Source organism: Tenrec ecaudatus, assembly GCF_050624435.1.
Source record: "Tenrec ecaudatus isolate mTenEca1 chromosome 6 unlocalized genomic scaffold, mTenEca1.hap1 SUPER_6_unloc_2, whole genome shotgun sequence".
Classification (NCBI taxonomy): Eukaryota; Metazoa; Chordata; class Mammalia; order Afrosoricida; family Tenrecidae; genus Tenrec; species Tenrec ecaudatus.
Window position 1 is genome coordinate 407,462 of NW_027457606.1, and position 27,397 is coordinate 434,858.

At 37.9% G+C, this 27,397-nt stretch overlaps 1 protein-coding gene across 5 annotated transcripts in view; it reads left to right on the forward strand.

The window, feature by feature from the left end:
• LOC142435896 (thyrotropin-releasing hormone-degrading ectoenzyme-like) overlaps positions 1-27,397 on the forward strand; it is a 477,641-nt gene that overhangs the window by 261,145 nt on the left and 189,099 nt on the right. For 4 of the 5 annotated variants that reach the window (XR_012781657.1, XR_012781658.1, XR_012781656.1 and 1 more), the window contains exons 7-8: positions 5,731-5,864; positions 5,968-6,023. The gene's annotated coding sequence lies outside the window, so the exon portion shown is untranslated. The remainder of the gene's footprint in view (positions 1-5,730; positions 5,865-5,967; positions 6,024-27,397) is intronic. The other variant, XR_012781660.1, reaches the window with a different exon arrangement.

Here is a 27,397-nt window from a genome sequence, read left to right on the forward strand (position 1 = left end):
CTTGAGTCCCTTCTAAGTCCTTCATGGACAGCAGGGTCCACATGAGGGTTCCTTTTGCTCCGCTTCCCAGCGAGTTGGAGAAAAGGCGATGATCATCTTCTATTAACACTTCAGTGGCACTAAGAAGGTCACATTTTTCTACCTTTTTCCCCTTGCTGCTTTCACCAATGCTGTTAGTGTATTTTAATTCTTTATGCTATAAACATCATTTTGAGCATATATCTTTTGTTTTAAGTAAATAAACAAATGTTTGTTTCATTTCATACATGGCACAGTTAAGTACTCAAAATAGGTGCATGGCTACATATAGGCAAAATGTACTGAATCCAGAATGTAATCTGACTATCAGAAACATAAACACTTGTAATTCCCAGGGGTGAAGGTTACTCATAATTTCGTGTTAATGTAATTTTAATATGAAACTGCATATTATAAAGAGTTACAATTCCATTCACGTTTATTGTATATAAGACATTCACATGTAATGTGGTGGTACATTGAAATGCTGACTGTAACATTTATTGGTTTCTTCTCCTTTAAAATAACTCATTACAATTTGTTCTTTTAATTGCTTTGAGTTAGCGTTTATTTCGTGATTCTGAATTCACACTTACTATCTTATTTTCCTTTATAATTCTCTTTTATCCCCATGAAGCACCTTTACTTGAATACATAATATGTTATTACATGGTGAATGAAACTAGGGAGTTGTAATTGTCCAACGATTTGAATTATGCCATCCCTCCATACATTTCTTAGAAACATGAGACATAATAATCTTCAGAAATAAACTACGACATATCCCTTTGAAATGTAGAGTGGAAATGAGAAAGTTAAAGAAATGTAGAAGTACTTACTGATTATATATTTGAATCAGCCTAAACACTCAGCTTAGAAGGTGAGGGCTATAGGGAGTCTGTTCTTACTGGAAACCTGCTGGAGAAGGTATTTCCTCTTTATCCTTTACTTTCTCCTTTTTGGGAAGACCATAAGCCTTCCCTTGACCAATACAGGTTGTACTTGAGAGATTGCTTCATCTTGAGTTATTAATCAGGATAATGACAGTCCATTCTTTCAACATGTTTGCCTTAAATATCACCAATGTTAATATGAAGAACTGCTATGAACAACTGCACAGGTATACGCTTTAAAACTCTAGGGGATGCTATTTATGAAGGGGGTATTGTGAGTGGCACATCCCCACCCCACAGTCAGGCACTGCACACATATCAGAGTGTAAGGTGTCCTTTTGTTTCAATCCCAGCAGTGTTCTCTATTTGACACGAACATGGTAACACTTAATACTTAAGGTTGCTCAATACCGTCAAGTGTTTACTCAATAGCAAGTAAGTTTTCCACATGTCACTTGAAGGCCTTATAAATGCTTTATAAATGCACAAATTGGGGTGACCGATTCCCAGTGAAGCTAAAAATAAAAGTCATCTTTCTAGTTTGCCTTTTTCAGTGTCATTTTACCTATGCACCGTCTTCTCTTGAAGTCCTGAACTTCGATGAGGCCTAGTAAAAACCTGACACCACACTATAATTAGATAAAAAGAAAAGATTGGTTAACCTCAACTTCTTTTATATGTTATCTCCTATTTTATTCAAAACAAACAACTAATGTACATGAAAAGTATCTGCATTAAGCCAGGGAGAAAAACGCATTGGTCAATTGTTATAAACACATGTAAAAAAATGCCAAATTTTAATGACAACAACCAGATCAATGTTTTGTAATTTTTCATGGTCAGTAAAGATTTTATTTCACATATATTCACACAAGGCCATAGTTAATTATAAAGTTTAAATTTGATTATCATCATCATATTTTCTTGAGAGTTAAATTTTTGAAGCCCTTTGGATAAATATATAATTATTTCTAAAGATGACATAAAACGCTACCTAAAGTATTAAGTCAATTTTTAAGTTATTAGAAACAACCAAAATTTTTTCTCTCTTTCATTTTCACTGAGAAAATACCAACAATCTAGGCATTATAAATGTAATAGCTTGCATATTTACTGGATATTTGCTTACCCAAGAGTGGAAGGCAATACATTCAGTTACATTTTAGGAAAGAACACAGTCAGAATAGAGTAGACACTGGCTCTGAAAGGTCAGTAAACACTAAACTAGTGCTGAAGTGCTCTCACCTTTGCCTTCAGCATTGGCTTACTTGAGACTCAGAAGCCCTTAGAAGCAATATGATTTTAATCCCCATCTTCTAAATGAGTTTATTACAATTTGATGGTAACTTGGGTCAAGTCCGTTGGCAAATTAGGTAAAGAGCTAGGTCTAGGGCTGTGATTTTCTTCTGTTATTTTTAATACTTCTCTCATGAGCACACCCTTATTTACCGTGGATAAAATTGTAAAGTTTTGTTAGGCTGTCTGGGCGATCTCTTAGTTATGTAACACTTTGTCATTGGGTGTATGCCAGTGACTCTTAAAGAGCTACAGAACATTATCTCATTTAATTCTCTTACAAGTTTAGGGACGAAGTCCACCTAAGTTATCACAGAGTTTATTGTGTATTTCCAGTTTTGTTATCCTGGTTGACATTTCTTCTCATCTGCAGCCAGCCAAGTTTGTAAAGAATATATCACCTTCTTCTTTTGGTCCTGGGGTGTGTGTGTTGGGTGTGTGTGTTGGGTGTGTGTGTTGGGTGTGTGTGTTGGGTGTGTGTTGGGTGTGTGGTGGTGGTAAATGAATGATAAGAACTAAAATATTTTAAAGTATTAACTGCTCTGTGTTTTGATATGGCCTAAGACTTGTGTCATTTTGGGAACATTCCAAATAGAAATTTTAATTATTATTACCGACCCTCAAAATATAGCTTCCATAATTTTTTATGGTTCTCATCATGCACTGTACATCACGAGGCCATGGAAAAAGAACACTTTAAAATTCATTGCTTGCCATTAGTTAATTTGAAGAATATTTTAGGGATATAATTAACTAGAACTGAAAAGGTATTTAAGAATGTATTACTATATCTTGCCAGGGATTATTTCTCTACAGATTTCACTTATACCAGAGACATAAAAATATTCACGAACAGTAATAACCTTCAGGTTTTAGTTATCAGTTTAATAATGGCAAACTTAAAAGCAGGAGATGGTTGCCTTTTATTTCCTTTCCTTCTTTTTTACTGACCAGACTACATAAAAGGGGTAAGAATTGCTTTTATCATTTATACATACATATTATTTTAATTTGAGTATAGATTTAAATTTTTGAATAAAATTGATTTAAAAACAAGAGCCAATTATATCACATGAGATTTATATAAAAGATGAGCATGAAATAACTTTTAAATTATATTTAATAATTATAAATCATGACAATTTGAAACCTGTAAAACCCTAAATTATATGATCAGATATGAGGCTTGAATTTTAAATATTATCACCTATAAAGTGACTACTTAAGGAGTGGGGAGATCCAATTTATTCTGTGAATTCAGACATGATTTTAATATTTTATAAGGAATAGATCATTGTGAACTTACAGATGCATGAAAATAAAGTCAAAGTTGATCAACAGAAACAGTATCCTTAATGTTTCAATTTTATTTTTTATACTTGCCACATTTTCTTGTTAACTATATCTCTTGTCATCATTGCATCCATAAAATGGGGATGATATTCTAAAGCTTCTTTATAGCAATTGTGTGGATAAACATTGAAGTTTTGAAGAAAAGGAGATTGTAAAGTCTCATAGGTAGAGAAAATCATTCATACTCTAAAATAGAACTTGATAGACTTTTCCTTCTGCATACCACTATTAAACTAGAGATCAATTGTCAGCCTAAGAGAATGTATACCATTTCTTTTCCATTGAATTGTAGCATTGAAAGGGACCTTATAGGCCATTGTTTGTCCATCAGGTTATAGGTAAAGTGGTTTTAAAAAAGGAATATGCTATCGAAGTTTAAAAATTTATGTATATAGATGTATAGTCGGGCATGACTTTCTTGCCCCTATTCTAGTTTATTTTAACTGTCATATTTCTCCTTTCAAATTAAAAAGAGAGAAGGAATGTGAAAATGTGTATTTTATGATAGTAAAAGCACTATACCACGTTGTGTCAGGAGCATAGACCAGACTAGAAAGAAGCCTAGATGGTGGAAGACCTCAGATGGACTATTTTCAGCTGTGTTGGACAATTGAATTACAACTGTCTGAACATCGTTTGCACGGGTACTACATATAAATGTGGCCAAAGTACAGTGCTTTGAAACATTAAATATTAGATTTTTTTCAATAGTTTGGGATTATATTTTAGTGGACTGTAATAGGTGCCTCTTCATCTTGCTGGCATGTTTGGACTAAATCTTCCACTTCATTCCAGTTTTGAGCAATTAATGACCACTTTTGTCCACGATACCTTTTGTGGTAGTAGAATTATTTTCTGATGGACTCTATGTAAAGAGATTCCATTCAAAAACTATATGTTTGAATGCGTCCTTGGGGAAATAATAGGAAAACCTGATTTGGAGTCTGAGATGTAAAAACATTGACAATGGACTGAAGCTGACTCCAATGGGCTGCACATGGTCTCTGTGATACATTTTCTGGTGTGAGCTATCATGGAAATGATTTATTTTTCCCTTGGGCATGAGACACTGTTTTAGCATAAGCTCTGCTGAATCCTGGAGGCTTTGTAGATAGAGAACATGAACACATGCTATAGTAAACGGTGGCATAGCAAGCTAAGCATTTGGACTGCAAGCTGGTTCAAACTAGCCAGCTGTTCCTTCAGAGAAAGATGAGGCTAGCTGACCTCATAACCAGGAGCAGCAGTTCCGTTCTTCCCGATAGGGTCACTGTGAGTTAGAACTGACTCCATGGCAGTGGTTTTATACATGTATACGTGTACACTTACATATATTTCCTTACATTTATGCACAAAGATTAAAAATATTTTATTTAAAGAGTATGCAGGTTCTAGGACACACAAGGTCTGAAAGCATCCACAATGAAGTACAAAATCATTGGAATTGTGACCTATGGTTTGTAAATAAATAAGGAAACAATTGAAAATGAATAGCATTCTCCATATGTACCATATTTGAAGGAGTTAAATGTGTAAGAAGTTATAAGATTGTTTTTACCAGCTCGCTTTCTTTAATTGAATTACCTGGCTAATATAATCAAGTTACTATTTTCCAAGGTGATTCCAATAAGCAGAATTTATTATCTTTGTTTTTAATTATGTGTAGAAATATTAGAGTCTTAAGTAAATGCAGTTTCTTTTTCCGGCGTTATTGATGATGCTGCATCATCTGTTATTTATAGTATTTCCAAGAAAGCACAAGGAAGAGGCAAGGAACACCCATGACTCTGAAATAAATGAGCTCGATTGTTTTAATAACTTTCTTACTGAACGCGTTAAGAGAATGTAGTTCTCAAAACTTTTCCCTTCATTCTAATCATACTATATGCATATATAGTCTATGTCACACAGACACAAGTACATGTTAGGTCACATGTATGTTGAAAAAACAATTATGTGTAGGGGATAGGGATTTTATCAGGAATAGAGGCTAGTTATAACCTACTAAACATTTACTAGTATATCCTAGATGCAAATGATTACGTGAAAGATTAGCTTTTATTTGAGCAATAATAATTATTAGTAACTTTACACTTGGTATTAAGAAAATATACTTTATATATCATTAACATCTAAATCTATTTCATCCTGAAAAACATGCTGTTTGTAGAGCACCACAGGATCACTTCTCTGGGCAAAGGAAGCTGGTTGTTGGGGAACATCAATCAAACCAGATACTTTAGGGTCAACTATGACCTAAGGAATTGGAGATTATTAATCGAACAGTTAATAAGGAACCATGAGGTAAATTCTGGATTTTCTCTTTAAGATCCGTTTTCAGATGTGAACCCTGGATTTTAATTCTAAATTTCTAACCAGGACAATATTTTTCTGGTTGGCCTCATAGGTTCTCTCAGTCAGTAACCGAGCAGGTTTGATCGACGATGCCTTCAGCCTAGCCAGGTAGGTGTGTTTTCCTATGCAACTACCCAATCAAGACTCACACTAGTGAGACTTTCTCTATTAAACTCAATCGCGTGTATGTTTTGAGTAATCTTTTGAAATAATTTGTTTCATGTGCTCTGGGGGTGGGATATGAATTATAATCATATAATCTTGATCAATAGTTAGCCATAGGGTGTTTCTGAGTCAGAAGAAGCTTGATCAATTTCTACTGAAAATTCGATTGACCACTCTGGAGATTAATAATTGCTTCACCATTTCACTAATTAACTCTACAAAATGGCCATTGCACCATATTTAATGTTTGATAGACTACACTTTTCAGTGTTAGCAGTTTTTTTCTCTTACATAGATTAGTATATCTTTTTAAAATGTGGTGCATTATGAAAAGCTATTGCTTTCAGAAACAGGTAGTTCCAAATTTTGATTAAAAATGCAGATTAAACATCTCAAGAAAAGAGTCATAACAATCTTATAGTAGCATTTTCATTGATATTTTTCATAATTTGTTATACTATTAAAATAAATTATGCTTTGCATAATTAAATAAAATTATTTAAATTAAATAATTTGAAAATAAACCCAAGTGATTTATTCAGTTTGGAGACGAACTAGTAAAACAGCTCAGTTCTGAATTGTTTGTACTGCTTCACATGCAAATTTTAATTTACTAATTTGATTTTACAAGCTACAGATTAGGACACAGTGGTTCTCTTAACTTAAGTGTTTGTCATTATTCGTTATGTTAATTCTCCTATGATACTGTGAAAACCACCTAGAGATGTCTCGTGCATTAGGCACTGTCTCATAACGGGACATTAAACTGCTTTCACAGTGTGCACATCCCATCACATAGCAACTTTCTTCTGCATGTTAAAAAGCATATAGTTCCCTAGAGCTTTGTATTTAATCAAAACCAATGAGTCTAAATATCGATCCCAGATAATTACTTTGATAGAGGCAAAATCAAAGCTTGGAATCAGGTTTCAGAAAACAGCACTCATTAAATAAATAATAATATATATAAGGAAAACCTCATTTAAAAAAAGGTAAAGGACTTTCAGTGGTTCTTTTAAAAGAAATTTATATCTGGCCTTTGCTGTTTCCTTGTTAAAGAAGCCAAGAACCAGTATCAATATTTTCTGTTACTTGATGTCAGTGCCTCATTTTGGGTGGAACTTCAGGTTCAAAAATAGCTGCTCACAGAATGCTAAGACTAAGGATCATTTAGCAGCAATAAAATGTCTAATACAGTTGTATTTATTCAAAACAGTTGTTTAATTAGAAGCATTTTTTGCTTACAACCAGGTAATTAAGAATTATTCCATATTACAACATCAACTTATTGGGCAAACATTTAGAAATAATAGAGATTGAGAGGATCTCCTTAGATACCGATGTGTGAAAATAATGATTAAGAGGTATTTTTTGCTTGAAAGTATGATGTAAAGACTTTAAAGTATGTTTTAGATACAGTGGAAAGATTAAGTCGACATAGAAGTTCCAAAAAATCCAGAAAGTCAATGAGCATACACTTACTCCAATATTTCACCCAGAGAAAATCAAGACAAGCAAGTAGTGCAATAGATTACCACAGAAAGTTAAAGTAGCTAGAAGAAAACTTATATCATGAACTAACAATTACCTGAAACTTAAAAGGCACCAGACACAAATCTGTGTACAGTTATTCATTTAATGAATAATTGATAAAGCCTTATGAAATATGTAGGATTGGTTGTTGCTGCTGTCGGTGCCCTTATGTCTGTTCTGACGTACAGTTACCCCATGTAAAACAGGACACAACATGCCAGTCCCGTGCCGCGCTCCCCCTCTGTTCTTATGTCCAATCCTATTGTTGCACCACAGCGTCAAGACGTCTTTGTCTCTGCTCCTCTGCTTTACCAAGTGTGCTATTCCTTTCTAGGGGCGGGTCTCCATCATGCCCATAGTAAATGAGATGAAGTTCAAGCAGCATTATGGCTGCCCATCTTCTGAGACAGATTGGTTTATTCACTTCACATGCATTGTATTCTCAATATTTTCTTGCCAGCACCATGATTCAAATGTGTTGACTCTTCTTCAGTCTTCCTTATTCAGTGTCCAACTTATCATGGTCACATGCGTGTGAGGTAATTGAAAAGACCATGGCACCTTAGTCCTCAAAGTAACTTCCTTGCCTTTCAAAAGTTTGTTTTTTATATGTCGAATGATCCTGTTACTGTTTTATAAATAAGGAAGCTGAGGATCAGAGAAGTCGTTGAACCTGACCACGTAACGCTGCTAGCAATTAACAGGGCACGTGTGTACATCCAACTTGTAGGACGGTCGAACCCATACTGTTAAAAAGGACAAGAGTCTACACTTCAACAGCAATGCCATTTATTTTAATAAAAGGGAAGTTTACTTTAGAAAACTGAAGGACTTTAAAAAGACATTTCTATAAAGAGGGGGAACCCCCGCCCCCCAAATGGAGAAAAAAGCCCCACTGGGCATAACTTTCACACTATGCATTTTTCTTGGTAGGTGAGTAACTTGCTCTTAGCGCACCCAGTGGCGTCACCTGGGAAAGTTCTTTCTGGTCTCAGTGAATTTTTTTTTTTTTTTTGTAGAAGTAATATCACTGGAAATCAGTTTTTCTTTTGGCCAATTTAAGAGACCAGGATGCAGTTGTGAAATTTTATTTCCTGCCTGGAAAATATGCTTCAGAAACTCAAGTGTATGAATGCTTTTCTTATTTCAAGAAAGGTAAAATGCCGATTGATGATAAAACTCATTCTAGACATCCGTCGACATCTCAAAAAGACAAAAATGTTGACTCATAATCCACTTGGAGTTCCTTCCACCAGGTCAGATTATTAATCAAGCTTTCTATTTAGAGGTTCTGAAATGATAGAGTAACTGTGCCACAAAAAAGACCTTATTTGTGGCAGATGGGACTCTGGTTCTGCCACCACAACAATGCACCTGCTCAGGTAGCCATCTCAGTGTGCCAATTTGGGGTGAAAAAACAGCATGCCCCTCTGGCCCCATGCATCTTAACTCACCTGACCTCACTCTGTGCACCTTCTTTTTATGTCCGTGAATCCAGAGGGACATGAAAGGACAGCAATTTGATGACACAGAAGGTGAAGAAAATAATGAGGGAGGTACTGTCAGCCATCCGAACAGATGACTTTTAATGTTTCCAAGAATAGAATCACAAATATGACAAATGTGTTAAGGGTAATGGAGAATACTTTGAAGGTGATAAAGGTTGTTTTATTTAAAAATTTTAAATTTATAGTTTTGAAAAATAAATTCCATTTATTTTTTCCCTTTAGTGGGTACCTTCTCGTATTCTGAAAGTTTTAGAATGCTTATGAGAAAACAAGTAGTGATATTTTAAAGACAGAGAGCAAAAGAAAATGGAAAATATGTGAATATTTTTCACTCATTCACATTAACATGTTAATTTTAAATGTAATATTTAAAATATTTATAACCTTTGTCTGTCTGTTAGAATATTATTAGAAATATATCCCCTAATTTATATTCCTTGTTGACTGAGTCAGAACATTGCTTTCCATTTTAATTTTGGAAGTCTTAAACACTTGAAACAAACCATTTTATTCTCATTTATTAAAATTCACCAGGGAATATGCAAATGTTATTAGAGCAATAATTATGAATTTTTAAAATGATCATGAGATACCTTCATTTTAACATATGTAGTTGTAAACAAAGCCACATGGATGTAACACCCAAGAATCAAATCTCCTCAATGTGTGGAAAGGCAGATAGGGAAGCTCCGTATCCTTATCCAGAATTAGAACAAGGCAAACTATGGAACAGACCATCAATTGCTATTGTGCAAGTTCAAATTGAAACTGAAAAAGATGAGAAAAAGTCTAGTAGGATAAAAATATAAGAGTATTCAGGTGAGTATATCCCACCTGAATTTAGAGAATATCTCAATAATAGCCTTGCAGCATTGCCTGATCATTAATGATAAAAGACTAGATGATTCTGGGATGACATCATGAGCATCATAGATGAAGGGAGCAAAAGGTCATTAAAAAGACAGGAAAGATAGAAGACATCAAAGTAGATGTCAGAAGGGACTCTGAACCTTGCTATTTATTGATCATAGAGCAACTAAAGCAAATGGAAAAATTAAAGACAAAGTAAAAGCTGACTTGAAAGTTTTATAGGCTCGCTCAAGAAGACAAGTGAAGCATTATGATGAATATGCATGAACATTCAGTTAGAAATCCTACACAGAACAACATGCAGCATTTTTCAAAATGAAATAAATAAGGAAAAAACTCAAGCCTTGAGCGAAAATACCAAAGGATTCTATGGAAAATATGCTTAATAATGCAGGAAGTATTAAAATAAGAATGAAAGAATCATAGTTACTGTACCCAAAAATTTGGTCACATTCAACCATTTTAGAGGTAGCATCTTAATCAAGAAACTATAGTATAACAGGAAGAAGCCCAAGCTTCACTGAAAATATTGAAGAAAAAAAAAGATTCAGGAACGGACAGAATAGCAATTGAGATATTTCAAATACTAGCCATAAGCTGGAAACACTCCCTCATCCATGTCAAGTATTATAGGAAACAGCTACCCCATCAACCAACTGGAAGAAATTCATGTATTTGCTCATTCCAAAGAAAAGTGGCCTAATATGTTGTGTAAATTATTAAAACAAAATCATAATATCACATGAAAGTAAATTTTTGCTGATAATAAGTTTAAAATAGTTATAACAATACATAGAGAAAAGACAGAAATTCAAGCTGGATTGAGAAGAGGATGTGAGATGAACTATATGATTGTAGATATCAGATGGATGCGTTTTGTTGACAATGCACAGGCATTTGATTGTGTATCCCAAAACAACCTATGGATTACTCTACGAAGAATACTTAATAGCTCTCATGCAGAGCCTATAGAAAGACCCAGAAGCAGTCACTGGGCAATCAAGGGGATGCTGAGAAAAATGATCCCAGAAGCCAGACTGCAAGAAGAACGCACCATCATGATTGTAAAAAGGCTCATAAACAACTTTCCATATGCAGATGGCACACCTTGCTTGCCAGCAGTCAAGAGGACCTGAAGCATTTACTGATTAAGATAAAAGGCTACAGCATTCAGCATGGATTGTACTTCTCCCTAAGGAAAAAATAAATCCTCACAATTCTGCCTAATGAAAAATAAATACAACTGAACTAATAGGGACATCATGATAAATGGAAGGCGGTGGTGGGGAGAATTGAAATTGTGAAGCATTTTGTTTTATTTGATACCACAATTACACTCATGCAAAGAAGCAATCGAGACATCAATTAAATCTGTAAAAGGATTATTTAATATGTTAAAGAGCAAAGATGTCACTTGCAGGATTAAAGTGTGCCTTATCAAAGTCATGATATTTTCAATCTCTTCATGTGCATGAGAAAGATGGACACAGACTGGAGAATAATGAGTCATTTGAATATGGTATTGACAAAGAATATTGTATTTACCTGGGTTGCCAGAAAAAGTGACCAGACTGTCTTTGAAACAGTACAGACCAAATGCTTCTTCAAGGTAAGGCTGGTGAGACTTACGTCAAGTACTTTGAACGTGTCATCAGGAGGGGCTAGTCCACAGTTGAGAGTGAGTGAAAAAGAAAAAGGTACTCATGTGCAGAGTGAAATTACTCCATCAATATTTCAAGGCTGGTACCATTGGAAAGCAGATAGCCAGGCCTTCTTCTCAGAAAGTTCCGGATAAATTTGATCCACCAACCTTTGGGTTAGTAGCTGAACGCTTCCTATTTGCACCACTTGGGTACTTACTCTTCTACAGGTGGGAACTCCAACTGTGAAAATGAACCCAAGTTCCTGTCTGGCATCAGAGGAGCTGCTAGAACATTTCACAGTTGCCCACCGCTGAGATTATCTGGGAGAATTACTGACCTTCAATCCAAAGTAGCTAGTGCTTTGGCAGGAACAAAATGTCTCCTCCGAGGAGCCCTGGTGGCATAGTAATCACTCATCAGCCTGCTAATGGTAAAGCCAGCAGCCAGAAATCACCATCTGCTCCTGGAGTGAAAGCTGGGACTTAATACTCCCAAGAAGAATTAAAGCAGTGGTTCTCAACCTGTGGGTCGCAACTCCTGTGGGGGTGGAACGGCCCTTTCACAGAGGTCTCCTGATTCAAAACAGTAGCAAAATGACAGTGATGAAGTGGCAATGAAAATAATTCTATGAGGGGACCTGATGCAAAGGGCTTAAGTGGAGAGCAAATGCTTTGAGAATGATTGGGGCAGGGAATGTATGAATGTGCTTTATACAATTGATGTATGTATACGTATGGATTGTGATAAGAGTTGTATGAGTCCCTAATAAAATGTAAAAAAAGAAAAAAAGAAAGATCAATAAATAAAACTGAGGAAAATTTTAAAAAGAGTTGTATGAGCCCCTAATAAAATGTTGGTTTTTTTTTTTTAAAAGAAAAGAAAAGAATTCTGTGGTTGGGGGGTCACTCCCCCATGAGGAACTGTGTGACAGGATCACAGCATTAGGAAGGTGGAGCACCACTGTGTTCGAGTCTCAGAAACCTCCAGGCACGGTTCCATCTTGTCCTATAGGGTTGCTCTGAGTCGCCATCAACTCGATGGCAGTGAGTTTGGTGTGGGGTTTCATTGCCAAAATGGTTGCAATGATCCCACACAGGAAAGGTTGTAAGAGTGCGCAGTGTTTCTTTCTGTTGTGCTTGTCACTACGAGTTGGAATTAACTCTGAGGCACTAACCACAAGAAATCCAAACTCAGATTTAATTGGGGAAATGTTTTGCATTTACTTGGACTTGCAGGACATACATATTTTAGTATATGCTAGTAAATTCTCTAATTATGTTATTTAATCTATTGTCAACCTTTGGAGTCTGACTACATCCTGCTCCATTAAGCATGTTCAAAGAGACTGAGTAGAAGATAGCAAATATTCATGAAATTCTCGAAGGATCTCATTCATACTTCTCAGTAAAAGCACTTCATGAACTGGTCACTATCAAAATTGTATAGCTGAGAAATCAAGGTTAAAAGTCACTCAGCTCAGCAAAAATTGGGCAGCTCTTAAGTTAGGGATGGGGGATAACCTCAAACAATTGAGCAGCAGTTGTTCTGACCCCAAATCATAGGAATTTTGCCCAGTATTTGAAAATTCTTAAATCCCCGTTTGCTTAGTCAATTGAAGATATAAGTATTCATTTAAAAAATGGTTCTACTTAAAAAAAAAGCCTTGTCTACCCTCCCCAGCAAGAATAGGTATTTTTTTTAGCAAGTCCAGTGTGTGTTTGTGTGTGTGTGTGTGTGTGTGTGTGTGTGTGTGTGTGTCATGTGTGAGAGAGAGAGAGAGAGAGAGAGAGAGAGACAGATTTGCCAATTGGAAATCCTAGGGGGTAATTCTGTATTGTTCTATATACTTCGTGTGAACTGGCAACATGCTTGGTAGAGGAGCACTGATGACATAGTGCTTACCTGTTGGTCTGAAATCTGAAAGGTCAGCAGTTTGAAATCACCAACTTCTACACAGGATTGAAAGATGAGGCTTTCAATTCCTGTCAAGAGTTACAGTCTCAGTGCTGTCCTCTGAAGTGCATTCTTCTAGCGAAGGGGTGGGGGTGTCCACATAGTTGGGTTTGGGGCTGGCCCCGCACACCTGTCTATCGGTTCCCTGGTACATGCCGGTATGTTGTAGTCACATCTTGGCACATGGGGTTGAAGACTGGTCTCTCTCCTACAGCCTGGGGAGAGGGGCACATCTGATTAGAGCACACAGGAGAAAGGAAAAGGGATGGAGAGGGAGGGGAACTCATCCTGGCCCAGCAAGCCCCAAGGACGATATTTCTGCACAGATCAGACAATGCACAGAGAGGACCATAGGGCTGGCCCCACTATGAGGCACAACGTCCCTCACTGAGCCATAGCGCTAAGGGGGACAACACTGCAGACACAGTGCATGTGCCAGTCTGACCCCATCACCCTGGAGGGAAACACCGAAGGCATGCAACAGAGTAGCAAGGGGAACAAAGTGGTGAAATCTCCAGTGAATACAAAAAATAGACTTTGGAGACAGAATGTGAGACCCCATCAGACTTGACTAGAAAGCACTCTTAAAGGCTAGCAAAGAGACCTTGAACTATTTAGAGGCTTTTCCATTTTTATCAGTGGCTTTCTTTTTGGTTTTGGTTATTTTATTGTTTTGTTGATTTTGACTTCCTTTGTTGTCTCTTTTGGCTTTGCCTGGTTTTTGTGCTTATTAATGTCTCTGCATGTCTTCTATCTAAATAAGATAGGTGGGATAAACAATTCGGAGAAGATAAGAATGGACTGATGATTCTGGAGGGATACTGGAGAAAGGGAGGTGGGAGAAAGGAAGGGGATGAGATACCAACCCAGGGATAAGAGAACAAGAAGTGAACTAAAATCAATGGAGAGAAAGACTTCAGATGCCTAGTGGGCCCTAACCAAGGGCAATGTAGCAGCAAGGATTACTAAACCCAAATGAAGGCCTAACATGAACATGATGGTGGGACAAGAGGAACGTAAAAGGAAATAGAGGAAAGAACCAGGAGGCGCAAAGAACATTTATAGATGTCTAAATACAGGCATGTACATATGTAAATATATAATGAGAGGGGAATAGATCTATGTACATATATCTATATGTTAAGAATTAAGGTTGTAGATGGACATCAGGCCTCGACTCAAGTACTCCCTCAATACAGGAACATTTTTTTTCTAATAATCTGGCATTCTGTGATGCTCACCTTCCCAACAAAATCACTGAAGACAAAATGAGTGCATAAGCAAATGTGGTGAAGAAAGCTGATGGTGCCCGGGTATCAAATGATATACCATCTGGGGTCTTAAAAGCTTGAAGATAAACAAGTGGTCATATAGTTGAGAAGCCACAAAGCCCACATGGAAGAAACACACCAGCCTGTGCGATCATGATGTGTCAAAAGGATCAGGTATTAGGCATCTAAGACCCAGAACAAAATTATACTCAATGTGAATGGGAGTGGGGGGTTGGGGGGAGAAGTAGAGACCCAAAGCCCGTAGGTAGACAATTGGACATCCCCTCACAGAAGGGTCACAAGGAAGAGATGAGCCAGTGCAGTAGAGCACCATTGAAACACACAACTTTCCTCTAATTCTTTAATGCTTCCTTCCCCCACACTATCATGACCTCAATTCTACCTTACAAATCGGATTAGACCAAAACATGCACAGTGCTACATATAAGAGCCTGCAACACAGGGAATCCATAAACCCCTCTGGGCCAACAATGAGAATGGAGATACCAGGAGGATAAGGGGAAGGTGAGGAGAGAAAGGAGAAATCGATCACAAGGATCAACATAAACCCCCTCCCATGGGGACAAACAACAGAAAACTGGGTGAGGGGCAACAGAGGAAGATTTAAGATATGAAAATAATAATATATAACTCATCAAGAGTTCAGGAGGGTGGTGGGTAGGGGGGGAGGGAGAAAAATGAGGAGCTGATATGAAGGGCTCAAGTAGAAAGAAAATGCTTTGAAAATGAGGATGGCAGCATCTGTGCAAATGGGCTCGACACAATAGATGATTGTATGGATTGTGATCAGAGATGTAAGAGCCCCCAATAAAAGTAATTAAAAAAAAGTTACAGTCTTTGAAACTCAAAGGGACCGTTCTACGCTGCCCTGTAGACTCGCTGTGGGTCTGCATTGACTGGGTTGCAGTGGGTTAGAGTGAGTTAGATGAGTGTAGCCTTATCCTGAGGATAGTGCATTATCTCATCCTTATACTACTGCTTGCTACTCCAATCCATAGTGCAATGTTGTATTTGTGTGTGTTGTTGAATTAATCAGTCATTGATTGTTGAAAGGATCGACTTCTATGCAACTCTTTTCAGTAAACTGCTCTAGGTATTCTTATTTATGGCTATATTAAAATATATAAGTAACCACTGAACGCTTTCTAATTGTCAAGACTAAAACAAAACATAAATATAGTATGAAAACCTTCTTTTGCTCTTGCTCCATACTCATTTAACCCTCCTCAGATGTGAAAGTACTAATACTATATGCTCATTCATTCTTTGTATTTTCACAGGGTTTAATATTTACATATGAAAGCATTCGTTCTCTACTCTCATTTGTAAAAATATGTCTGGAGAGTTTGATTCTAATTTTTCAGTACTATAATCATGACTGCAGTGAATATTTTGAACAATCTTTTATTATAAAAATGACTTATTAATTTGTTATTGTAAGTGGAATATTTGATACAAAATGTATAAACACTTTGATACATTCCAAGAGATTCTACCAGTGTAAAGGTTCATCAACCACGCACCTAAAAATTCCAATTCCCTCACAACTCAAAGCGAATACAATAGGTAGTATAAATACTTTTAAGTTTTTAACGTTTAGCAAATGTGATTATGCATCCTTCCAAATGTATTTGTGAATTTTGATTTTTATTCTGTGAAGTGTTTTCTGATTAATGAAGGATTAAAGCATAATAGAAAATCAACAAAGGGTTTTTTCTTTTATCCTACTTTATTTTCATTGTTGTGGGTATCTGGGATGTTAATCCTTTTTCTAGGCTACATTTTATTGGATGTTTTCACAGTACTATGTTGATTTCTTTATTTTAACTTTGTTGGGTAGTTTACATTCAAAGAATGTTCAAAATTGTCAAACTATTCCTTTTGTGGCTCTCTAGGTCTACTGTCCATAGAAGGCTCCCCTAAGAATTTAGAATATCTTTGTACTTCAGTTGTTACTTTAGTTTGCAATACAATTCGTCAACTCTTTCTTCTCTTTTATTATACGGGATAAAATGTAGATCTAATTTCCTTTAGCATTAACACACTCATAACCAGTTATTTTAATTAATTTTAAGCACTTTTATTTGGTAATTTTATATAATATCTTACTATTTACAGGGGATTGTCATTGGTCTGTTGGTATTCTTTTGGGCTTTGTTTTTGTTGTTGTTTGGCTCCCATACTGTGTGGTTCTCTTTACATTACTGTATAGGATGGCATCATTGGTAAGCATTTCCTGTTGCTCTTCTTTGAAACCTGACAGTTTTTCTCTTATTAGCAATTTTGTAATCAGTTTGGCATATTACATTAAAACTCTATTTTGACTTTGACTGAATATGCATGGGATGTATGAAATACTGTATGGAGAGTAACGTTCTTATTTCGATATGTTACAGAGGGAATTGTTCTCTTTACACACTTATCACAGCCCAGTTGTGCTTGCTTGTGTATAGGTAAACAATTACTCAGTTACTTCCAAATCAGATTATATTATGTCTCGATCTTTGAAATCAGTGATAAAATACCTAAATATTTTGATCATTGTTTTATTTGGTTTAGTTTCTTTTATTTTTGGAGGCAATATTTTAGATTGGGAAGGTATGCCAACGAGTAAGACAGATTCACTCTTCTCAAGACGCTCAACTCACAGTCTACTAGGGAAGATATTCAGTAGCTAAGTAGAATATTCAATATAGAAATGCTTTGGATAAGTATTACAAAATCATTGAGTAAATGTCACTTATTTCTGCACAGACAGTGATAACTTATGGCACTCTTAATGCGACATTCTTTTAAAATACATAATATATAGTTTGGTCTGCAAAGTTTAAGGAAGATAGCATATTAAGAGAATAAAAGTTTACCATGGGGATCCATTAAAAGATTAAACACAGGTAAGTGGGAGCAAACACATTTATAAAGTAGATTCCTTGTGGCAGGAGAGTGATTCATGCTATCCCTTGTGTAAAGTGGAGATTTAAAATTTCTTAGAAATGGAAGTGGTGTCTAGATAGCTGATCTAAATATAACCCCCTCCCTAGGGCATGGACAACTGAAAAAGTGAGTGAAGGGAGACATGGGACAGTGTAAGACATGAAAAAATATATATTATGAAGGGTATGGAAGGGAGAGTGGGGGGAGGGAGGCGAAAAAAACAAGAAGCTGATACCAAGGGCTCAAGTAGAAAGAAAATGTTTTGAGAATGATGATAGCAACACATGTACAAATGTGCTTGACACAATGGATGGATGGATGGATGGATGGATTCGGATAAGAGTTGTATGAGCATCCAATAAAGTGATTTATTAAAAAATATTTTTGAGCTTAGTGTTTGATAAAAACTGAAAATTAGAAGAAAATGAAATAGGAATCAGTAATAACAAAAGGGCTGGCTATTTAAACTTATTCACATGCTCTGAGCACAGTTTTCAAAAATATGTGTATATTAATGCTTCATTGACCTATGGTATTTAATAACATATTTTAAAATACATGAAAATTATTTGGAAAATTTGTTCATAGTCTAAAGCCATCCAGAGATCGCTTTTAGTTGTTGCTCGGTACAATCGAATTGCTTCCTGCTCACAGCGACACTGTGCACCAGACTCACAGTGCTTGTTAGGTTGGGACCCTTTGTTGCTGCCACTTTGTCACTCCATCGGGCTTCTCATCTTTGTCAGTGCCCTCAGACTTCACCAAATAGATGTCCTTCTCCACAAATTGGTTTATCCTGATCACGTGTTCAAAGTATGTACAATGAAGTCTGATCATGCTTGCATCTAGAGGGCATACTTTTAAGATTGATGTGTTGGTTCTCTTGGCAGTCCATCGCACTTTTCAATAGTCCTCACCAGCACTGTATTCAAATGTATCTATTCTTCTGTATTATTTATTACTGGGTAGATAACTCTCACCTGCATAAGAATCTGTTGAAATTGCCACAGCTTCAGTTAGGAACACCTTAGCCCTGAACGCGATGGCCTTGCATGTCCACCATTTTAAGGGGACTAGGGACAGGAGATTCGCCCAGTGCAGTACAATGTTTTACTTGTTTTGACTGCTGCTTCCATAAAAATTGCTGTGGATCCAAGCAAGATGAAATTCTTAACAAAATCACCATCTCTACATTTATCAGGATAATGTCTATTGGTCCAATTGTGATGGTTTGTTTTTTCTTTACATTAATTTGTCATCCACACAAAAGACTGCAGTCCTTAATCTTCATCAGCAAGTGCTCCCATCCTCCTCACTTGCAGCAAGCAAGGTTGTGTCAACCGCCGATCATAGGTTGCTAGCAAGCTTTCCTCCAATCCAAATACTTCATTCCTCTGTATGCAATCCACTTTCTCCTGTTATCTCCCAGCACGCAGATTCAACAAGGATGCTGAAAGATTACAGCCCTTGTGCTCACCTGCCCTGATTCTAAATGATTCCGTCTTCTCTCGTTCTGTTCAGATGATGGCCATTGGTCCGCGTGCGGCTTTCCCAAGAGCACAGCGACGTGCCCCGTAGTCCTCACTCGTGTTTACCTCCCCCTCCTCATGTGCAGCTCTAAGTTGAGGTGGCAGCTCTCCATCAGCTGTGTACGGATTGCCTTCTGACTTGAGGGGCTTACCTTCCTGCACTATAGCTCACCATGATCTCTTGCTGTTCATCGTTTTTCCGCATAGTTGCCAGTGTTCCATGACTGTTCATGACATTTTACGTTCCTAATAACTCTGAAGTGAATAGCCTTCACTTTGTTCTTAGTTGGTCTTAGTCTGGAAGCTCCACTGAAAACTGTTCACCTTGAATGATGCTGCTGGTATGTGAACTACCCAGCCATAACTGTCAGCAGCTTTTCTTTCCTGGCTTCTTACTCACCTCCTGCTTTCTTCATGTATATTGCTTTGGGTGTCATGTATGTTGAGACGCTGGAAGATCCCGAGGTAAATCTCCCTAATTGTCTTCATTGTAATCCTCACTGTTGTTGCCATCATCATCTTCACCATGAGCAGTTAGTTTATTGATATACAGGAAGACCCTCGATTATGATCATCCAGCCTGTAAAACAACTCCTTGCCCTTTAACTACGTAAATGCCCTCATTTTGAAACGAGTAAACCAGCCCCAATTGCACTGAAATGCTTTATCTCATCGCCTTCACTTGTTGCACTGGCAGCTCTTTAATCATGAAGGAAGCTTATAGCTTTCCCTTGGACAGCTAAATACGGACCGGTGCGCCTGCTCCGACTGACCTGGGAATTTTAAAGACACCATTAAGAGATGGTCTCCTTCATAACCCATGGGCTGCCAGCATTTAGTCACTGCCTAGATACATATTTCGATTATGCAGAATACATAATTTATAGCAACTTTTAATATTATAACACTTTTAGAGAGTAACAGTGATACTTTTATTGGATGTTAGAAACTCTCATTACATACATTAGTTTTCCAAGGGATAGCTGTTTTTAATTTTTTAAAATCATTTTATTAGGGGCTCATACAACTCTTTTCACAATCCGTACATACATCATTTGTGTCCAACACATTCGTACATATGTTGCCATCATCATTCTCAAAACATCTGCTTTCTAGTTGAGCCCTTGGTATCAGCTCCTCATTTTTCCCTGTCCTCCCTGCTTCCCCTCCCCCTGAACCCTTGATAATTTATAAATAATTAATAGTTTATCTTATCTTACACCATCCCACATCTCCCTCACCTAGTTCTCCGCTGTCCGTCCTCTAGGGAGGAGGTTATAGGTAGACCTTGTCATCTCTTCCCCACTTCTCCCTCATCTTCCCTTTATCCTGCCAATATTGCCACTCTTACCACTGATCCTAAGGGGGTCATCTGTCCTGGATTCCCTGTATTTTCAGTTCCTATCTGTGACAGTATACATTCTCCGATCCAGGTAAGGTAAAATTGGGATCATGATAGTGGGGGGAGGGGAAGCATTTAAGAATTAAAGGAAAATTGTATGTTTCACCTTTGCTATACTACACTCTGACTGGCTAGTCACGTCCCCACAGCCCTTCTGCTAGGAGAAATCCAATCTCCCCCAGATGGGCCCTGGGTCCCCACTCTGCACTCCCCCTCATTCACAATGCTATGATTTTTTTTTCAGCACAACGTGCTTTCTCAACTTTTGTTAGGCCATGATTAATCTTTAATCTGCAAACTTAATTAAAGATGAAGAGAGCCCTCTGGTATAGTGGCTACATGTTTGGCTGCTAACCACAAAGCTATCAGTTTGAAACTCCTAGCTGCTCTTCTGGAGAAAGACGAGGGCAACAGCCTGGGAAACCCAAGGAGGCAATTCTACCCCATTGTATAAGGTCATTATAAATTAAAAATGGCTCTGTGACATTGAGTTTGGTTTTGAGAGTAGTTGTTTCAGTAATAACACACAAGGACATGTGTCTAGAGATTATTCCTGCCACTCTTAGTAGTGCCCTAAATATTAGCTAGCAGTCATCAGTAGTGTTTAATACATGTTTGATGAATGTATAATTTAAAAATTAATAACTATAGTTTTATTGTCTTGTTTCATCGCTTATAAATTTGTGTCATATTAGAGAAACTGGAAATTCAGTGAATTAGACACTGACAATAAAATGGCTCATAAAGAAGCACATTTTGAGAACATTCAAAATCTGCCTTTCAGTTTTATTTTATTTTTTATCTAAATCCTGGTTTCAGGAATTGTAACAGCATTGCAAATATAGCCTTAATATTTTTGCAAACTGGATTATAATGATCTCACTGAATCTGCTTTAAATCTCCTTATTGGGTTTTTACCAACATGTATTTTATTAAAGGGTCTTCTTTGTTTTCTGATGGGTCTCCAGTCTTTGGTTTAAAGTTTGCCAGATGAAACATGTGGTGATCATCTCTTTACGTATTGCAAAAGTGAAAAGTCAGAGGATGTGCTTGAAAACACAAAACTCTGAGCCAGATCAGAGGAACAGCCACTGGTTTTAGGTTGATAGGTGACTGCTTAACTTTGTAGAAATGCTGCCCTTTCAGGAATGAAATTGAGAATAGATGGCTTAGACACATTTTGTACAAAACACTGCCAGGTCGAAATCTTTCCCAGTTTCCTCAGTTTGCAATCATTGCAGCAGACACTTCACCGCAGTTAAGTAGGATTGTCCAAAGACAACTCTGGGATTACTGCATCCTTCTGACACTTCTTAGTGCTTTGCAAATGCAAATTTTATGGAAAACATTTAATTCTGGAGTTCTCTCTTCAATCCCTGCCCTTTCCTAGATGGCCAAAGCCTAAACATTATTCTTTCTTAGTTGTGTTTTCTTCTAGAATCATGAGTAGTATTAATAATAATAGAGCACTAATTCAAATGTGTTTTTTTTACCCAGTAGGCAGGAAGTGAAAGATAATTCTCTAGCTACTTGTATTGTACTCATTTGGGAGAAATATTCCTATATGATTATGCTCTTAGCTATCTTCTGTTAAGACAACAGAATGTGTGTGAAAAAGAATTAGCATTATATATTAATGAAATCCCAAAAGTGATAAAATTGTTTATTGCAAAGTAAGATTCATTGTTGGCTATATGCTTCCAGTCTTCTGCCATGGACCAAAAGTGATTAAAATTAATTTGTATCGTAGCTATCTGCTCAGCCCTGTGGCCAGTGCAGGTTGTTGGGTGCTATCAGTGGTGATTCATAGGGAGGGAGCACACACAGGAACTTCATGGCCACCCTCAAAGGCTCACAACATTTCTCACATCGTTGAGCCTGGTGATTCTAATGATCTATTTGTCATAACTGTAAATGCCTATCTTCGGATATTCAAAAGAGCCACCATGAAATCCTTTCCTTTTAAATCATTTTTCTGTATGCAATTGCTTAAGAATTCATATTCCGAAGGCTTCTAAATTAGCCTGGGTGTGTGCAACACGTTATGACAGAGAAATGTTAAAAATAGCCTGAGACACATTTTCAGGATGTTCTACTGTAAAGAGCTGTGAGCCGTTAGCTGCCTTTCTATGATAACCCAGAAAGAGCCTCGAGACTAGAATTTTCACACTGACCTGTCCCTGCAGGCATAAGCTGGCTGGTTCAAGTGCAGACAGTTAACAAGTGCCTTTCAGCTTTATTTAGAAATTTGTTGAGTGTGTTCTCCTTGAAATGAGGCTATCGCTATCGAGGGGACCACCCGACCTTCTGGCCTCCACTTTGACCTTTGTTTCTTGCCTGTCTTTTAAAAAGACTTTCTGCTTTCCTCTTGAGTGATGGTCTTGAGGTTCAACCACAGCTCACCAGGTCTGCTGTCAGTACTTGCCTTTTGTGTTGTGGAAAAAAGTACCTGCTGTGAACAAGTTGTTAGTTTTGTAAAATCCTATCATGAAATCTCCAGCTCATTTACCAACTACTGTTCTTCCACCAGTCTCCAACATTTGCATTCCAATCAACACTAATTATCAATGCATCCTGATCGCATGCGATCAATTTCCAAATGAAGTTTGTGGTAGAATTCTTCAATTTCTTCATCACTAGCTTTTGTGGTTGGTCCATACATTTGAATAATTGCTTATTGATTGGATTTCCTTGAAGCTGGATAGATATAATCCTGTAATTAACAGCATTGTACTTCATGATGGATGTAGTGAGATCCTTTCTGACAATGAATACCACACCATTCCTCTTGATTGTGTTTTTCCTGGTGTAGAAAATGAAATGACCTTCTGATTTTAAATTGCCAATACCAGTCCATTTCCATTTACTAATGCTTAGAGCATTGTTGTACATGCATTCCAGTTCATTTTTGAGCACTTCCACTTTTCTTACATTTATGCTTCACATATTCCAAGTTCCAATCATAGAAGACTGTTGCAGCTGTTTCGCTTTACCTTGAGTCCTGCGCCATGAGCAAATGAAGACAGCAAATGCTCCGCTCTTGCCGGCTTTCCTCCATTCACTTCCACGTAGTGGACTCCCATCCAAGAAAGCAGCTCCTCTGCAGTCACATTTTGAGGGCCCTCCCACCTGAGGGGTCCATCCACATGCAGTTTATCTGACAGTGTTCTGCTTCCTTTGTTCAGGCTTTCAACATGTGAGCCTGCTTTGAAGCTCTGTCCAAGGTTTTAAGCAGCTTCTTCCTCAAGAGTGGGAGACTAGTCCCTCCTTAGTTGTGCTTGGGGTGGCCCTGCTGGCATTTGAAACACCAAAGACATAGCTTCCAGCATCACAACAACACAGAAGAGCCCACAGCATGACAAACTGGCAGACAAGTGGTGCATTTGAATTGAATTTGCATTTGAACTGGGGTGCTGGAGAAGGACAAACTGCTCTGTATTGAAATCAGTAAGACCAGAGTGCTCCTTAGAGGCAAGGATGACAAGACTTCCTCTTACATGCTTTGGACATGTAGTCACAAGACTAAAGTGGAAGGGTGGCAAAAAAGAGGAAGGGGTTCAGCCAAGTGGATTGGTTGACACCATGGCTTCATCAATGGGCTCAGGCGCAGGAACCATCGGGAGGGTGGTGCTGAACCATGCAGTGTTTTGTTCCGCTGTGCACAGGCTCACTATGTGTCACAGTGGACTGATGGCACAGAACAATACCGTCGACAACGACAGACAACAACCCCACCTTGCTTGCTGAAAGCGAGGAGAACTTGAAGCACCTGCTGATGAAGATCAAGGATGGCAGACTTCAGTATGGATTTCAATTCATTAAAAAAAACAAAAACCCAAAGTCTTAAAACTGCACTAATACATAATATCATGATAAATGGAGAAAAGATTGAAGTTATGAAGGATTTCATATTGCCCTTTTCCTTGCTTTGATCATGGAAGCCACAATCAAGATCTAAGGATATGTATTATATTAGGTCAATCTGCTGCACAAGACCTCTTTAGAGTGTTGCAAAGCAAGGGTATTATTTAGAGGCCCAAAGCATTGTCTCTTCAATCACCTCCTATGCAGTGACGTTCGACATTGAATAAGGAAGACCAAAGAAAAGTGATGCACTTGAGCCATGGTGTGGGAGAGTATTGACAGTACCAGGGACTGAAAGGACAAACACATCTGTCTTGAAGTGAGTACAGTCAGAGTTCTCCTTACAGAAGATGACGAGGCCTTGCCTCACATCCTTTGCACAGACCATCTGAGAGACCAGTCCCTGGAGAAGCACGTCATGCCTGGGACAGTGATGGGCAGTAAAAGAGGAAGGCCTCAAGGGCAGGCTGCCACAGTGCGTGCCTCAGGGAGCTCATAGGCACTCTGGTACGCACGGTGCAGGCTGGGCAATGTTACATTCTTTTGTACCCAGGGTCACAGGGCCAGAGCTGCCCCAAGGCAACTAGCCAATGCCACCCTACTAAGTAGTTCTAAACAGTCCAACTATTTCAAGTACTCTGTGGCTTTTGAGGATGGTAAGCTCTTTTGGAGACCCATACATCATTGCTTCTCATTCTTCCTAATGCGGGGACCCTTTACTACACTTCCTCATGTTGTGGTGACCCCCTAACCTTAAAATTATTTTTGTTGTGACTTCATAACTATAATTTTGCTACTGTTTTAAATCAGGCGACCCCTGTGAAAGGGTCATTTGACCTCCAAAGGGGTTGCATCTCAGGTTGAGAACTGCTCTTGTAGGTAGTGTGGCTTCAAAGCCAGCAGATTTGTAGACTCTGCTGCCAAATGTTGACATCAGCAGTTATAAGGGTGAAATATCTTAATGTTACGTCTAAATGTGTGAGAATGGTGACATCATTTAACATCATTCTGTGAGACTGATCCACTTTCTTTGAAAAGTACCCACTTGTGTTTGTCTCCTTGGGTTTCCTAGAGACTCAGAGTGTAGTCGTTCATGATATCTAATCCATATACTCTAGCGTTCTCCTTAATGTTTTAATTCAGTGTGAACTCACAGCATATAGGTTGACCATTTTCTTAACATATCCTTGAAAGAAATGCAGACTAATCCTGTCTTCCAGTTTGACCGCAGAAATGGCAAGTACATGGTGATCAGAGCAGGAATTAATCCACTTGTAGTCTATGCTTACTTCGCATTCTCTGTGGAAAATCCATCTCTCTGATCTCTTTTTGTTCTATACCATTATATTGCATCTTTATTTAAAAGCACTGTTATGAGAATTTTCAATGTTATTATTCCTTAGTTTGGGAATTCCATAATCTTATCAATGGTCAATAGATATTTGGCAGATTGGAAAATAAATATAACTAATCATTTACTTGTGCAAGAGTATCCAAGAACTCTGCTGTTTGCCAGCCACAGTACTGAATATTAAAAAAACAATATGGTCTGTAATCCCCTAGTTATCTATTCAGCCAAAGTAGAATGAGGTAGTTGTAAAAATGTGGCTCTTAGATAAAATCTGTTTTCACTACTTCCTGGGAGAAGTTCTGCCTCTGTGTAATTCCTAGCATTCACCTGAACACCACTGCGGTCATGTCTGAACACGACTGGTTATTGCCCCAAAGAGAATGGTCATTGCAATTGGGTGCAAATTGTTTGGAATTATATAGGTTGTTTGTGATTATAAATTCTCAAATCCACTTTTGTTTCTTCATTTTACTTTAATTTTGACAGTCACTCTGTTGATCCTCACTATTTTCTAGAAGTTCACTGCTGTCTAGCTTTCCTTTTCTTTGTACAAGGAGCACTTACCTCAGTCTACTGAATGCCTTTTACTTTCCTGATTGATAAGAGCCTTGGCTATAAAGCGAGGAAGAATTGGAATTATCACTCCATGAATTGGTTTTAGGGATAAAAACAAGCCACAGCATATTGGTCTAGTCAACACCCTTCATTGGTCTCAGCACATGTTCCATGGCTGTGGTTGTTAGTATGCACGCCTGCCCAGCCTGTACTGACAGCCACTTCACAATCACTAGACATCATATTTATTTCCTGTCTATCATCTCACAATTCACCACATTCATCGATTTCTTTCACACAAGCATCCAGACACTGCGTGAAAAGTGTTGTGTTGCTAATTTGAAGGTCAGTGGGTAACACCCACCAGCCCTCCTCTGGATCCCTATAGAGCAAGGGTTCTCAAACTGGGCCGTGACCTACTTTGGGTTTGGACGATCCTTTCACAGGGGCACCCAATTCATAACAGTAGCAAAATGACAGTGATGAAGTAGCAATGAAAATGTTATGGTTGGGGGCCACCACCACACGGGGACCTGTGTGACAGGGTCTCGGCGTCAGGAAGGTGGAGAAGCGCTGCTCTTGGACCTCTTTTTCGTGATGGTTGATTTAAGAGAACAGCAGGCGGGTGTGAAATTCTGTTTCCTGCTTTGTAAAAATGCCACAGAAACTGTTGTGACGTTGAACACAGCTTCCAACGGCAGCGCTATGGGAAAAACTCAAGTGTCTGAGTGGGTTTCTCATTTCAAAGAAGGTGGAGTATTGAATGATGACAAACCCCATTCTGGATGTCTTTTAACATCCCAAATGGATGCAAATGTCGACTCCTAGTACCTTTGGAGTTCCTTCCACCAGGTCAGACTGCTAATCAAACTTTCTACTTAGA